The 15,449-nt window shown below is 36.8% G+C and overlaps 1 long non-coding RNA gene across 1 annotated transcript; it reads left to right on the plus strand.

Moving 5' to 3' along the window:
* The first annotated feature begins 640 nt into the window (after positions 1–640).
* LOC149804663 (uncharacterized) lies at positions 641–7,957 on the plus strand. The gene is made up of 3 exons (XR_016416435.1): positions 641–886; positions 4,446–4,479; positions 5,540–7,957. It is a non-coding gene; the product is annotated as an uncharacterized LOC149804663 (long non-coding RNA).
* The last annotated feature ends 7,492 nt before the right edge of the window (positions 7,958–15,449 follow it).

Below are 15,449 nucleotides of genomic sequence, written 5' to 3' on the forward strand. Positions count from 1 at the left end.
ATCGAATGAAATCATTTTAATGCATCGTAATGTATTCTTCAAGGAATAAATCAATTTTCATCTGAATATTTATAGCGGAATAGATAAAGCAAGTCATTTGTTGTGTAATGAGATGGGGTGGGGGGAGAACATTGGGTGTGTTAGTAAGTTACGAGTTAAAGTTTACACTATAACGCTCTCTCTTTCTCTCCCCCCTCCCCCCCCCCCCCCCCCCCCCCCCCCGCCTTCTCTCTCTCGTAGGTAGATGTATACAGTGATCAAAATTGCTTTGGAAAAGTACACTAGATACTCTATCGTAGCTATACACCATTGCAGATTTGGTCATACAATTTCATGTATGTATTCACGTGGATCAGTTATATTAAACATCCACGAACGTAAAATTGTGATCGTCATGACTTAATTTTCTTGCTAAACTGGTCGTGCAGTGACTTTGGATTACACATATGAGGCCGGCAAAACATCAATCGACACAAATTTCCTGTTGGATTCATTTTTTGCACATACCTTCATATTGTATCCAATTATAAGCGTGAAAGACGAGAAATAAAATGTTTCATTTGGTTTGAACTTATGTTTCATGGAATATTTTACTTAAATTCTCTTTGGTACTTTTCCAGAGTACACATTCTATGCGTGTGTAAAATTGGTCGATCTTTCAATGGAATATTACCATGAGCTTGTACCACTCGCAAATAAGGTTACAGCTTTGCAGTCATCACGCCTACGCAGCATGTTGTCCAGTTCATTGACCACAAGGCCATTGTTGTTTGTGTTTTGGCGCTGAGACTAGAAAGTGTTAGGGGTTTTTTTTCGGTGTGTACTGGCGCCTTGGGTACCTTGGTTATGACGAAATAAAGACGGATTAGAATGTAGCTACACCAAGGTTAGTAAAACATGACGATTCATTCCTGACCAAATTTCCGGAACTAAATGCCCAACACATTTCTAGTCAAGCTTAACAAAAATGAGCAATCCTGTATTTATTTTGTGCCGACTAAACGTTTATTAAAAAACACAGGGGCTCATATCGTTGCTTACAATTTACCTGTCATACATGTACTATATAATAGCTACATAGTACATGTATGACAGGTAAGCAACGATAAGAGCCCCTGTGTTAACAAAGACACAAACAAAGGAAACACAAAGGAAGTGGGGAGACGTACTTAGAACTACGCGCCGACTTGAAACCTTTCCAAACTGAAGCAGTATTTTAACTCTGCTCCTTTTCAAAAGGCGTTTTTGCAGCCTGTTTTATAATGGGAAAGCCGACAGGGAATAACATGCTTCTCGTTTATCTATTTCCCCATGCTCTCCTTTTTGTGGAGTTAGCAAAACACTAAGCTGTAAGGAAATGAAACTCATTAAACGTCGGAGCCTATTTAAAAGTAGGCCAGATGTACATGTGCCAATAACCGCTCCGGTGGGCTAGTGGTTAGAGCGTCCGCCTCGGATGCGGGAGGTCGTGGGTTCGATTACCGGCCGAGTCATACCAAAAGACTTACAAAAATGGCACTAACAGCTGCCTCGCTTGGCGCTCACCATTAAGAGGTTAGTGTTAGGACTGGTCGGCCTGGTGTCAGGATAATGTGACTGGGTGGGACATCATGCTATATGTCTGCGGCATGATGCCCCATTGCTAGACATCACTTTAAACTGCCACACTTCAGACATCGTAGCGATATGACTGAAAACTTGTTAAAGCTACGTTAAAAATCGAAATCACACGCACACACACGTGTCAGGACCTCAGTCTCAGTTTTGTATAATGCTTGGTTTGGTGCTTTACAGCACATCAACACAAGTAGGGCAGATCAGCGCAAGTTATTTATTGCCAATGCAACTGGAGTATAAGTGATGTACCCAAGGACAAGACATCGAACCTGCAACTTTTGGTCGTGAATCGAGCACGCTAACCACTATGCCACCGCGGCTCCCACAAGCTTTCTCCATTATTTAACTTGTGGTGTTTGGGTGTTCGTAACCATCTTTGCTGTTCATTCTTCCATTCTAATATATATGTATTGAAATGAAAAGTAATAGTATATTTTTTTTTTCTTTTAAGTTTTCATTTGAGAAGTTAAATAAAGGAAGGTTTTGCGGATTTTTTTTTTTTTAAGTTATCAGGACTTGAAATGGTAATATTGACCAAAGACAACCCAGTGAAAGAAAAGCGTTGCTTATTTCTGTTGCCGACTCACAAATTAATATCTTTCTTAACAGTAAGTCTTTATAACGAACTATACACACGGGAGTGAGGGGGTGGGTATATTCCGTTTTAACCCTGAAGGTGTGTGGTCTGTCTGTTTACCGTGAAAGACAGTAAAAGTTGTATTTTAATGATAAATGAGCACCCAAAAGATTATTTACATAAAAGTCGAAATTTTGTGCTGGACATCCGAATTTACTACGACAATCCATGAAAAAAAATTATAAAAATTTAGTGCGGTTATAGATATACAAGGTTTTTAAGCTGTATCAACGCAAAATGTGGAGTTTATTAGAAGAAAATAATTTTCCATTAGAATGCTTTAATTATTTATTTTTTCAGTTTTTTTTTTTTTCTTTTCTTATGTCGTTCGTGATTTTATTCAGTGGAAATGCATCACTAATATAGAGTATAGAAGCAACGGACTACTGAAGAAACAGTGTTTATTTGTGTACAACAATGCGCCATGGCCGGATTACAATGTTATATCAACATTATTGGTATATAGAATTTCTCTATATCATCACTTTAAAAGCCAGTGTTTATTTTTAATGTATGTTTTATATAATGTACCATTACAGAAATTACAGATTACTTGATTGGAACCATCGGGAATTTTGTTTGAATTTCTTTTCTAGTGTAGATGTAGCTGCATCCTGCTGGGATCCGCTTTTTAAATTATCAGGATGACATGCGAGTTCACATTGATCAAGTAACGCATGCAGTATATGCAGCGATATATCTCCTCTCCTGAAGCGTTATGTGATCATTTTTCATTTTGCTTATAATGAGTGTTTAGGTCTAAACTTCCGATAAACAAATCCTCAAAAAGTAGAGCAGAAAATCAAATATCTTAATTATTTTAAACAATAAACATCACAATCGGATTAGTCCACTTACAGTTCAATGGGGTATTTTGTGGACAGACCAGGGTAGACCCTTTTCAGACTGCACAGTTGCAGTGCATATTATAGCGCCTTTAACAGGATAAAGGTTATGTTCCTTTCTTTCCCCCATTATTGCTAAGACAATTGCTCGATTGTATAATTTACACTGCATTTAGGGGCCCCGGGTGGCTAGCCTTTACCGATTATTGCCATTTCACATTTGTCCGCATATGTTCGAGTTTCGGGCTCGGCCAGTGTGGGTGAGAAAACTGCCAGTAGCTTCCCGTGCGTCGGTGGTTCTTACAGGGGTTTTCCAGGGTTCTTCTTCCACCATTATACTGGCCGCTGTAGCTAGCCTATCTTGCGCTAAGAAATGGCGTTAAACCTCAAACACAATCTACATGCACTTATAACTTCATGTTGAATGAATAAACCATATTTTTTACGCTGTCTGAAAATAACAAATAAATATAGTGTTTAACCTCATTCAAGTAATTCCATGTTTAACTAGGATCTTGTACACAAAATGTTACGAATAAAACCATCTCATAGTGACTATTCATCAAATCGTTCTTGAAACATATGAAGTAATAACTGACCCGAGGCATATGAAGAGGGACCTTCAGGTGTTTGTGACAAGTCTGATCAGCTACACTTTTTGCAAGAATGACTAATTGATTACTGAACAAATAGATCGGGAACAAACTGCACGATTCAGCAGGCCAATCTGGGTCTGCACAGAAAATCAAATAAAAAATAATTATAGATATAATGATCTCGTTAAAACATATAGAACAATGAAATCATTTTGAGAATCGGCCAAAGATTATGGAAAATACAACCGTATGATTAATTTTACAGCCATATATTCAACGAAATTGGCCGCCTTCTTGAAATTAACAAATTTGTTCAGAATTCTTTAATAAATAACTATAACACGAGAAAATATTTGACTAAGTACAGAATGAGCATGAAAGTAGGTGGATAAATTATTATTAGATGTAAGGACAAATAATTGATGAACAATATTATTTAATAAGTGCAGTAATGATCTCACTTTTCCAAAATGGCCATCTCCATGAGCCTCAGATTTGTTATATTTGAAACAATCATATCTTTCTTATTAGAAGTCCGAAGGTGAACACTGATTTAATCTGGGCAGAGTGTGAAAGATCTTTCATAGAAAAGCTAGTTATCTTAAGGTGTTCCTGTCCCTGTAAGTGCTCATTTCGTGTAACACAGCTCAATAACTGTATAAAGTACGCTTTCCAATACTTCTTTTGAATGCAATCGAAATATTGTAGATTGTGTTTCTTCAGTATTTGCTAATGTTATCATATTTACAGGCATCGGAAGGAAAGAGGGACCATGGGACAGATGGTAGGTAGATGAGATTTAAACAGGATTTCACTAGCTTTGAGACTATTTGAACCCTCTATTCATGTTGATACTAATAACTATTGTCCGAGAAGTAAGTTTTATACAACTCTGGGGTATGTATACATGCAATTAGTGTGCTTCGAGAAAATTGTCTTGTTTCTGCCACATATATCATACTGGGTACAACAGGGATATGCATATGACAGGAGAATGATTTTTCAGCATTTCCGTCGAAAAAATGGTTTATACTCAGTTTAGTGCACTAAACATCGAAGAATAAACGAAAATGGCCGTGATTGTCTGCACCAATTATGTTCTAGGGCTTCAAATCTGTACGGCTCTGGGCAATACCAGCATGCTACAAGAATGATGTAATAAAGGCATACTCACCTCAGATTCACCTCAAAACCTTGAAAAGGCCGGAAAAAGGCAGAACTCGTCAGTTTAACTCGGCTGAGCACCTGTAAAAGAAAGGAATCGACTTGCCTACACCATATTTAAAACCAGTGCAATAGGACATGCATGTTTATTTTATTTTTTTGTTGCCCAATAAGGCAGTGAGTTTGATCTCGAATAATTCGTATTCAAACAAATTAATAACTTGTCCACTAGTTGTAATAAGTCTGCGAATCCAAGTTATTTTTTAGAGCTAATACTAATGTTTAATTTGTTTTTTTTTTTAAAAGCGTATAAAAATGGGTTGCGAGGAAAGGGGCTTATTATCTTATTATTTGATGTGGGTTTGGTCCACCCCCTCACCTCGCCCCAGAAACGTTTTCCTAGCTTGGCTATCAATGTAATAAATCTCATACTATTTTTTATACTTAACATAAACTGATACACCTAACACATTTATATTGTAGACTCTTATTGATGTCAATAACTATAATTTCATTATTAAAGAAATATTTTATTTTTTTACTTAAGTGTGTAAACATGGTATAGAAGTAAAGTTTCCATAATGTACAGGATTTATTTCCAACAATTAATGAAATACGATTTTGTTTATGTCAGAAAGACAGACCCGAGATCATTGTTTTTTTTGTGAAACCTCTTTCAGATCAGATAGCTGTGACAACACTTACAGGCCTATATTTGTTCCGGGTGCAAACATTTGTGAGGAAAGACAGGCTTCGTAAAGATGGCGGAGGATGGGTTTCCTTGTATCAGTGTGTGATCTGGATTTTTAACGTATCTTAACAATTTTTCAGTCATATCGCTACGATGTCTGCAGTGTGGCAGTTTATAGTGATGTCTAGCACTGGGGCATCATGCCGCAGACATGTAGCATGATGTCCCACCCAGTCACATTATCCTGACACCAGGCCAACCAGTCCTAACACTAACCTCTTAATGCTGAGCGCCAAGCGAGGCAGCTGTTAGTACCATTTTTGTAAGTCTTTGGTATGACTCGGCTAGGGATCGAACCCACGACCTCCCGCATCCAAGACGGACGCTCTAACCATTAGGCCAGTGGAGCGGTCTCCTTGTATCAGAAAAGTTTCATTATGTCAGCAAATACGAGCGTGAGACAAATAGCGTTGTATCAGACTGGCTTGAGAATAATCCTAGGCATGAAAATCTCTCTTAATATCATTCAGGTTTATGATTCATGGTGCTAAACTTTGTCTTATAAAATGGAATGAGAGGGAAATATATGTCATGACATAAAACAATGACATAAGTAATCGTAACCTGTGATTTTAACTTAGATGCCCTGAACTGTTCACCAAAACAAGTCCGTAATACAATGAATTTTGAAAGATCATTATTGCGCCGTAACTCAGGGAATCTTGTTGCGGTCAGAGTGACATGTAACAGTTAACACTGACATACATGTTAAGCCTTCAATAAGTCGTTAGCCTGCGATAGGGATTGATGCTTTTACTGGGGCATGATTGATTTTTAATTGAGATAGCGGTTTAAGACATAGAGAGGCGAGGTTAATTTCGGGTTAAGTAGCGGGGAAAATTGTCAAATTTGATATAATCATGTGTCAATTTGTGCCATTTGAAATAAGTGTCACAAAATGAGTTTTCCTGAAGAGTTATTAATAAAGGTAAAATTGAGAGAATTGTTCTAACGTCCATTGGCATGCTAAATTTTTTTGGCGGTTTGATTAAGTTAATCCTAATTGGCTGTGCTAAATAAGATGGTGTGCTTCCCATGCGAAACTCGTTGTTTAAGAATCCTCCCCAAGAGTTTTGTCAGTCTACATTTCATTGGGAAGCCAAAAGGTAGACTCCGAGATTAGTAGAAAGTACTCGTTAAATTGTCAAAGGGACGGATATCTGGAAGTTGAAGGACATGGAACTTAAGGGAAAAGCGAGTCTAAAGAAGGCACAAGGTATGGTCGCAATCGCATATACAATATGTTCGTTGATGAGGTAGTAATTATTTATTGAATTCTTCGTCTTAAATTCATACAGCAGTTTTCCTTGATTTGGGAAGTTACTTGTTTGCATTCATTTGTCTTGAATGCTATATAACAGAATGTCATGCAATATTTCCTCGATTTAAATTTGTTTGAATTTTCTCGTTTGTACGCAATAGGAATCATGCAATTCACGAATTTCAAGCATTTCTTGTGATATAAATTGTGAGAATATGTGAATTTTTATCTGTCTTAAATGATCTGAATCATGTAGGCTAGGAATTGATTTTACCATGTCTGGAAATGTTATAATTGGTTCGAGGATCACCACTCTCGTGTTACTGCATTGACTAAATTAACTGATAAGTGAATTGCTAATTAGCAAGTGGTGTAGTTAAGACAAGGAGTGAAGTCCATTAATTTATTTATGTAATTAAGTTGTAGATTCTTTTCAGTCGAGAAATTGTAAGCCTGCCGACCAGTTTTGTTTAATTACTGATTTATGATCCAAACAGGTTTATTAAAATGTCTTGTTACATCCTGGTTCCATTTAGGAATATTAAAATAGTTACTAAAGAAAGACATTAATTTTATGGCAAAAGAGTTGCGTGTATCGCTCACAGACTGCGAACTGACCCATACTAGCCTTAGTTTCTGTTTAATTGCGATAACACGAAATCCGACGTAACAAGAATGGGAATATTGTTCGATTCCAGAAGGAATAAAAACTGACAAGTATTTAGGTTGCGTTTATTTGTTTGAAGAGGAAAATAGTTCCATACCTGAACTACAAAGTGGGAAATTAGAGCAGACAACCGAGAGAGAGAGAGAGAGAGAGAGAGAGAGAGAGAATGCAGCAACGCTGACCTGTCACAAACATCGATTTTTAAATGACCGGAAGCAACCAGGGTATGCAGGCATGCCGGCAATTTGAGTTCGATCGTTCACCATATTCTTTGATGACATTTGTCTTATCGATATAAACAGAACAGATAAATGTATCTTGTAGAGCTTAGTACTTTTATTTCAACGACTATGTGTATCATTCAAATGTCATGTTCAATTTAATTTTTTTTATGTAATTGATTAAATTATTATATTTTACATACGGGGTATCTTGTTGTTCTGTTCTATATATCTGCTCAGATCTTTGGTATTCCATTCATTAATTTAATTTTTTATTTACTTGTTTACTCGATCCGGGCAGTAACACCATGGTCGATCATTTCCTAGATAATGATAACCAAAGCACCATAAGGAGTGGGAGATTACGTCATCACCTCTAAACAGTTGCTTATAAGAAATGGAGAAATGTTGTGTAATTACCCTAGTGAGAATATACGGGAATATTTTACAAATGCCATTGAATACAGTAAAAGTACATACGAATTATAGAATCATCTCAGAAGTTTAAATCCTCATCTAGAATTGCAACACTTCTTGTCAATAATACGGTACATCAAGTGACCGGGCAGCCCGATCTTCTCACTGTAAATAATACGGAGACTGCGAATCCTGTAAGTGAGGACACGTCTAAACCATTGAGGACAATCAACTGCCGCAAAGAGCCGTGGACTGGGCATCATACGGAGGGAGGTCCTAACTTGGATTTTAATGATAAAATGATATCGGATTCTGTTGAAAGCAAACTGCATGGTTATTCTTTATTTAATTTCCATTACATCACTACATTCTGAATGATCTGATGGGACCGATTATATAAAAAAATATACTGGTCCTGACGGTACACGTGGCGAAAATACACACAATTGTTGCACCCAACATCGCACCGTCTCTTATATATAATCACTTTAGCCAAAACACTCGTGTTTTTCCTGAGAAAGTAGCCAGGGTTACGAGCTTTAAAGCGCATGTCTGTCTTTTCCCTTTGACAACTACAGAACAATAGATGTACTCTCTTCGATTTCAAAATTCGTTGAAAAACTGTTTATATGCAGTTATTTAATTATTTGACAGCATTTAACCTTATAATTGGTTCCTGGATCACCACTCTCGTGTTACTGCCTTGACTAAGTTAACTGATAACTGGTGGAAAGATCTGGATGAAGGTAAACTGATATATATCCCATTTGTTGAATGCAAAAAAGTTTTGATGTTGTTAACCATAAACCTCTCCTATATAAACGGAGACTGACCAGATATGAAAATGTTACTTTGCATTGGTTCACGTATTACATGTATATAAATAATAGAAGTCAGAAAACTAGGATTGATTCCAATTTATCAACATTAAAGGAACGTGAATGATTAGCGTCTGGTTAATTATATGAGAATAAACCTGAAGAAATCAAAATTAATCTTAACTTGTTAAAAAATGTTCTAAAAAAATCAATGCTGCCAACTCTCTTGTCTCTCTTAATGGACTTAATTTAGATTATGCTAAGCAATGAATGTTTAGGACTTCATGTGGATGAATCTTTAGCCTGGTCAATATCCATATGTAAAATGTATGTTCCAATATTTCAATTACGGCTAGCCTTGTTACACAGAATCAAGGTCTACCTTCCTCTACAAGAAAGGGAATTATTTTTATTGACTATGCTTGTACTATTTGGGGCAATGAGTGCAACAAAGAAATTGACACATTTGCCCAAGTACAAAGGGAGCAGCGCATCATCCGTGACAGTTCTTGCAAGAATTAAACGAGGTCACTGTCAAAAAAGAATAACCACAAACTTACTTATGTGCTCAAATCAATTTATTTCTTGCCTCCTGAATACCTGAATTGAAACTTTACATTGAGTACTACTCTGTTTCATATAATTTTGACCACTAGAAACAAACAATTATTTTCTATGAGAGCAATTTTTTATTTATTTTCAAGAATAGTTTTCAGGAGTGATTTAATGCTGGCTAGTTTGAAAGTTGGAAGCTATATTGAAGGGTTTTAGACTGGTTGTCAAAAGTACCATATATATATATATATATATATATCCTCTGTGTGTGTACGAGTGTGTGCTGCTATTATTAGATATGTTGTAACATAACCTTTTAACTGGGGCCCCGAGTGGCCGAGTGGTCTAAAGCGCTCTTTGTTACGGATCACTGCCATCTCACCTCTGTCTGCGGCGGTTCGGTCTAAGAATCAGCCAATGTGGGCATGTGAGAAAGCTTGCCAGTAGCTTCTCGTGGGTCGGTGGTTCTTCCCGGGGTTTTGCGGGTTCTTCCTCCACCATTAATACTGGTCGCCATGCATAGCCTATCGTGTGCTGAAAAATGGCATTAAACCCCACAACAACAACAACATAACCTTTAACTTAGTAACACCTTGAGATGACACCTACTATCCCATTTGACTAACATAGTTTGCTTTATCAGGTTCGCTAAAACAGGTATCGAAGCTGCTTTCCTAACAGTTTCATACTAGACCTGTACCACGAAAAATTGTGTACGGATCTAAAGCGCCGTGTTTTTAACGTACCGCAATACGTACCACGGTATACCTCAGTCATACTAAGGCCAACAATTCAGTGTTCTATGGCAGGTTCTAACACACACAAAATTTCATTTGCATCTGTTAACAGCTAGAAAAAAATGTTTGGTTTGATTTATACCAAAATAACACCATAATATATCAATGATATTATTGGGCAAAAAATGTAAGAAAATAGTTCAGGTCAAAAGAACATCCTCTCACACCCGGCCCAAAAATTAAATGACAGTACCTCGTACTAAGTTGTACGCACGTCGTATCGTTAAAACGGATGAGCTGGAACAATCGTAGGGTGACCTGAAGTAATCGTAGGGTGAGCTTGGAGAGATCGTAGGGGTAAATGAAGTGATCGCAGGATAAGCTGAGGTAATAGTAGGACGAAGAAGTAATCGTAGAGTGAACAGAAGTAATCGTAGGATGAACTGCAGTAATCGTACGGTGAACTGAAGCTATTATAGGGTGGGTTGAAGTAATAGCAGGGTGGGCCGTAGAAAACGTCCGCAATGGAAACGGTTATATGTATGTATGTATGTATGTATGTATGTATGTATGTATGTCATGGACCATTAGGAGGAAAGATTGAGTTATACTCTTTTGAACAAAAACGAATCCAAGGAGTCTGACACTTTTCTTAGGTTATTATGGAGATTTACTTCGATGTACAGTATAAGGTACATGTATGGTTACCATTTGAACATCAAGGTCCTAATATAACACCCATTGTCAAATTATATATACATTTTTTTAAGAAAGGTAACGTGTACAGTAAAACTCTTCATGTACTATGAGTCACAAAGCAAGGTTATAACGTACTAACCCAATTATGACGAACAATCCTTCGAAATAAATCCATCCTACCTAGTCTTGTTAATTAAAAAAATACGTACAGCAAGTCTTTTAAATCCAACAAAGTATTTTATGCAGAAAAAACTGCTTATGTTGATCAGAAGACATGATTTCACATAGCGATGACAGAACGTTAGAAGTCAACTCTCTATCTCATCAATATTCAAATGCATACGAAACTTACACAAAAACTAGTACGAGTAACTAAATCTTGCCTGGAACAATCGAAACTTACACAAAACCTAATATGAGTAAGTGTGTGTGTGTGATTTGGATCTTTAACGTAGCTTTAACAATTTTTCAGTCATATAGCTACGATGTATGCAGTGTGTCAGTTTATAGTGATGTCTAGCACTGAGGCATCATGCAGCAAACATGTAGCATGATGTCCCACCCAGTCACATTATCCTGACACCAGACCGACCAGTCCTAACACTAACCTCTTAATGCTGAGTCTTTGGTATGACTCGGCCGGGGATCAAACCCGCATCCGAGGCGGGCGCTCTAACCACTAGGCCACCGGAAGTATGAGTAAGTAGATCTTGCCTGGAACATACGAAAGTTACACAAAACCTAGTACGAGTAAGTAGATCTTGCATGGAACATACTTACACAAAACACAATACCAAAGTATATCTTGCCTGGAAATAGAAACAAGTGAATCAGGCAACCAGTGGTCTGATAATGCCCAAATGATGATGCCAGTTGGTAACATTTAAGCTTATATGCGACTTCATCCAAATAACAAACAGTGCAGGATAAAATTGGTGATGATAATAAATATCGTTATCATGCAGAAATGAAGTTGATTTTGATTGGGGCTATCAGAGGATATAGTCCCACCATAAAATGCAAACTAAATCAACTTATTCAAATTCTTGTAAATTTAAAGCTGCATACCGTTTTTTTAAATTCAGTTATAATTAATGAGAGTGTGCAAAAAGCTAAAGTGGTTTAGACGCACGGACAAAATGATGTATAGTAACGTGGGGTATGGGAAAAGGAAAGGATGGAATAAAAATCTCAATTTAATTTTTTTTTACGCCCTTCCGTTTTTGTCCTAGACAAAGCGGGAAACAAAATGACATTACCTTGGAATTTACGATGGACCCGTCAAAGTAGCTTTATTTTGTTTTGTAAGAGACTATACAGCTGAATCAAGTTAATGTTATATATGCCTTCATCAAGTACTTGCCTGCCATAGTTTAAAATTAGTGATAATTACTATATTTCTTTGCAAACTTGCAATAAAGCTCTGCCAATATTAAAAAAACAAAACAACAATATAACAATAACAACACTCCCATAAAAATTAATTTCCTGTAGGATAAACCAATGCAAGTTAACAACAGCCTGCACCGTCTCATTTGTATTAATAATTCAAATTAGGTAACGTTTATACGTTTCAAAATGATTCATTCGGCAGATAATTAGGTTTTTGAAACACTTTGTCTTCCCGTATTGTCTTCCTTTCATGGAGATAGCATTAAGGATTTAAAAGAATATCTACATCTCCAGTTTGTATGGGACGCCCTTTATCAGATTTTATATCGGATTTTCTTGCAAACATGAAACCTATAGACCAAAGCTATAGCAACTAAACATAGTTGCCGCCGATGATTATGAACTTTAATATTGCTGTCTGAGCCGCTCACGGTAACCACTTTACGATTTATAAATGCGATTATAGGAAATGATACAGAATCACTTTTTCATATTTATTCTAATTCAGCGAAGACCTTTTAGCAGCAGGAAGGGCGACCCGACCTACAGCATTCGTTAAAAATAAAACTTTATTTAAAACTATGTTTCGTAGAAGGTTTTTATTTAACAAATAAAAGCTTCCTGGGAGGGTTTCTTCGTTGTTGGTCTCAACCTGATGAATAAACCCTTGGTCGATAACAGCTGCGGACACAATACTCTACATACATTTTTTTTTTTTTTTAACTCTTCGACAAATCTGTCCAGCGCCCTTCCTGCTGCTGTCGTGTTTAAATGAAATTTGATTTCAGAATCAAAATATTCTATCTAGACCTATTCGATATCTTGTTCGCGGATCACATAAATTAACTGTTACAAATCCATAAGGGGTAGATTGAGTTCGACTAAAGAAATTCTTAAATTTATTCAGATCCATGTCGTCGCTACAACAAGTTTGATGAATATTTCTTAGAGTATGAGTATCAACTCCGTTAAATACAGCTAGCATATTACAGTTATCTTTGATAACTTTTGGTATTTGAGTATACCTCTGCGTAACATAAATAACATCTGTGTTCTTATGACGCCCTCGGGAAAATATTCTGGCTGGGTTAGATTGTTTATCTAACATAACGTCGTCATAAACAACTAAATTATTTATTGATCCATCCAGAATATCTACGGATGGAGCTTCTTCAACATCTGTTATAAAATCAATAATATTTTCTCCGCCATTTAGCAGGGCTGCGTTCTCATTAAATTCTTTTAGCACCTGATAACATCTTTGATCATCAACTGATGGTGCGACTAAATATAATTTATCCCATTTTAACCATCTCATTATCAAATTTAACAATAACTGAGTTTTACCACTACCAGATGGGCCAATTATTATCATTCTGATCGAATTAGGTAATGCTGCGTGGTGCTTAACCGGGACGGATTTTTTTTGTAGCCGAAAAATCAATTACATTCATGATATAATTATATTATGGATTTATATTGTGTTAGATGTAGAACACGAACGCCAACGAAGGATCTTACCACGGACATGATACGTAATAATAGATCGGCTGTTACCGGAGTATGTGAAATATGTGGCACAAAGAAATTTAGATTCACCTCATCCGGTGAGAAGCCAGCTAAAGTAAAAACGATTCAAAAAAAAGGAAGAAAACACGGAGGTGATATTGCAGCAAAGTTAACAAATTTACCAGGGGGTCCTTGGGCTAAATACCCCGGAGAGAAACATTTACCAGGATACAATTACTGCGGACCAGGAACACGACTCGACATCAGATTAAATAATCAGGATCAACCAAATCCAGGTGAGAATCCTATAAACGCAATTGATCGGGCGTGTATGATTCACGATATTGAGTATCGAAGCAAAGATATGCAACAACGACATCTAGCTGATTTTAAATACTTTCACGCGATAAATTCTATAAAAGATAAAACTATCAAAGAAAAATTAGCTAGTTGGATAATTAATGCTGCTACGAAAGGTAAATTAGTTTTTGGTGCCGGTAATTGATATGGAAGCAATTTATTATTCTCCTGCTGGATTCTGGAAAGGTAAATCAGCAATAAAGAAATTAGCGAAAGCTGCTCGAGTAAAACCATCAGTAGCTGCTGCGTGGTTATCTAAACAAGCTATTTGGCAGATTTATTTACCACCACCTAAAAAGATCGAATACGTACATTTTGATGTTAGTGTACCAAATGAAGTTCATCAGGCCGATATAATGTTCCTACCACACGACACAGTTAACAATAAAATCTACAAATACGTTTTAACCGTGGTTGATATCGCGAGCAGATACAAGGAAGCTGAGCCGTTAACAACTAAAACAGCAACTGAGGTAGCTAATGCATTTGAAAAAATATATCAACGAGGTCCATTAACTTGGCCGAAGTTACTTCAAGTTGATCCTGGACGAGAATTTCTCGGTGCTGTTACTTTTTTAATGAAGCAAAAAAATGTCAAAATAAGACGTGGAAAAGTTAACATACACAACGATCAAGCAACTGCTGAGCGATTCAACAGAACACTAGCCGAAAAATTATTTGGTTATCAATATGCTATGGAATTTATTCACAATAAGCGATCTAATGACTGGGTTATTAGGTTACCAGGGATTATTTCAGCAATAAACAACGAAAAACGGCAGCTATATCAATGAAACCAGTAGATGCTATCACAAAAAATTTTATACCGATTCGACGACGCGATTTCTCAACCCGTCCAGTACTCGGTGATGTCATTGTCAGATATTTATATAAACCAGGTGAGGCTGAGGGGGGGGGGGGCAGAAAAAGAGCAACTGATCCTATTTGGAGTACAACAACACATAAAATAGTAGACCAGCAATTTATATGTTAGATTCATTAGCTCCTCAACGTGGTTTACCCGTGAAGAATTACAAGTTATCCCAGCTGATACTCAATTACCTCCTCAGTCACTTAGATAATTAACTCCGCGTTTGTTACATTCTAAACACGACAGAGTAACATTTTTCTGTTATGGCCAAGATTATTATTTATTATGTCTATGGTAAATTGTCTTGTATCATTTCTTTGATAACTCCACGT

This window comes from Sinohyriopsis cumingii, chromosome 2 (genome assembly GCF_028554795.1).
Source record: "Sinohyriopsis cumingii isolate HCF-2022 chromosome 2, ASM2855479v2, whole genome shotgun sequence".
In the NCBI taxonomy this organism is placed as follows: Eukaryota; Metazoa; Mollusca; class Bivalvia; order Unionida; family Unionidae; genus Sinohyriopsis; species Sinohyriopsis cumingii.